The sequence below is a fragment of the Amphimedon queenslandica genome, unplaced genomic scaffold (assembly GCF_000090795.2).
Source record: "Amphimedon queenslandica unplaced genomic scaffold, v1.1 AMPQUscaffold_12799, whole genome shotgun sequence".
Classification (NCBI taxonomy): Eukaryota; Metazoa; Porifera; class Demospongiae; order Haplosclerida; family Niphatidae; genus Amphimedon; species Amphimedon queenslandica.
Window position 1 is genome coordinate 18,929 of NW_003546965.1, and position 1,658 is coordinate 20,586.

The 1,658-nt window shown below is 40.8% G+C and overlaps 1 long non-coding RNA gene across 1 annotated transcript; it reads left to right on the forward strand.

Annotated features, from left to right (window-relative positions):
- The first annotated feature begins 1,477 nt into the window (after positions 1-1,477).
- On the forward strand, positions 1,478-1,658 carry LOC109586722 (uncharacterized). Its single transcript, XR_002187205.1, has 2 exons — positions 1,478-1,517; positions 1,578-1,658. It is a non-coding gene; the product is annotated as an uncharacterized LOC109586722 (long non-coding RNA).

Below are 1,658 nucleotides of genomic sequence, written 5' to 3' on the forward strand. Positions count from 1 at the left end.
GTCATATACAGTAGAAGGCGAAAAAAAGATAAGTAGTACACAGGTAGTGCGTAGGTAGTAATTTTACTTCGTTACTCTTCACTGCAATATGCCCAGGAAGTACTGTTGATACCGCCCAGTCACATGTTCCATGTAACAAGCGCACATGCACTCTAGAGGCTCTCAAAAGACTTGAGGATGCTTCTCTTGGCTGTCTTTACTCTCCAAGTTCATCTCTACTGCTGCTCTCTGCTTATAAAACGCCGTTGAGGAGGCTCTTTGCTCGATTCACTGTTGAGCTACTGTCCTGCGGCTGACCAAGTGCACTACTGCCACTGATCGGTTTGCACATGCGCAACGAAGGACCAGCGAACTACAGTTTAGAGAAAAAAAAGCTAAGTAACTGCAGCGTCACTACTATTGCACCGCGCAGTAAAGTACCTTCCACTGCGTAGGATTGACCCTTGTGCTGTGCTTGTATTGCACATGCGCAGAGTAGCTGGTGGGCAGGGTAGTCCTTGCCCACTGCACAGCTACCCTGCACAGCTACTATATACTACTCTTCCAAGGCTACTCTACCGTCTACTACTTATACTAAACGGCACTTACTAGCGCTTGTACTCTACTGGTTTCAAAGAATATGGGTCTAAAAAGTAGCCAGATATCAGTAAGTAAAGGTTTTATTACTATGTGTAAGGTTCTTCTTATGTAGGAACGGTGATTCTACTGGGCCGTAGCGACAGACTATGACTGTCACAGTGCAATGGTGATCTGTTATTATGAAGTCTAGGAGTTACAATGCATGTTTGTAGTCATTTCTTTTTCTGACTTTTATTTTTGTTCTGAATTGTAAAACATAATGATATTTTATGTACATGTAAAGCTTATATTAACCCCGTACTTACTACCCCTTTCAAATTGCAAAAATGCGCGCATTTATCTGGTGGACTAGTGACAATGGTGTACAGCACTTACAAACAACAGAGGATTTCACATTCCTTTTGTAAGTTTTTGAGTAAGTATTCACCACTAATTTTACTGTAGCACTGGATGTCAAAATCTCAGGTGTGAGCAAACTGATTAAGAAATACATGGAAACTGGTTCAATTACTCAAAGGCCAGGTTTGTCAGTATTAATTCCACTACACTTCTCATTATTTTCACAATATAGGATCTGGAAGACCTTCAAAAGTAACCAGAGAAGTTTTAAAGATAGTATAGGACCAAATGCAAGCTGATGATGAAAGCACTGCTACTCAACTTCAGTAGCTTCTCGTTGAGAAAGGTCATTCACTGTCACTGAAAACAATATTGAAGTCTCGCAATACACTTGGTTGGACATACGGTGGGAGTGCATACTGCCAGATCATTAGAGGACCAAATAAAGAGAAGCGAATGAAATTGGCTCAAGATCAGTTGCAGGAGCACAGGACTACTGGTTTTTCTGATGTACTGTACAGTGATGAGTGTACAATTGAATTCGAATCCCACAGGAGATTTCATGAAGGAAAATAGGTGCCCCCGAAACCAAAACCAAGGTAGCACTATATTAATATTACATGTACGTTAATGGTATTTTTTAAAAACCTATTATATAGAGCAAAACACCCCTATAAGGTACATGCATGGGCAGGTATAAGTTGCCAAGGAAAGACGCCAATTGTGCTGTTTGAAGAAAA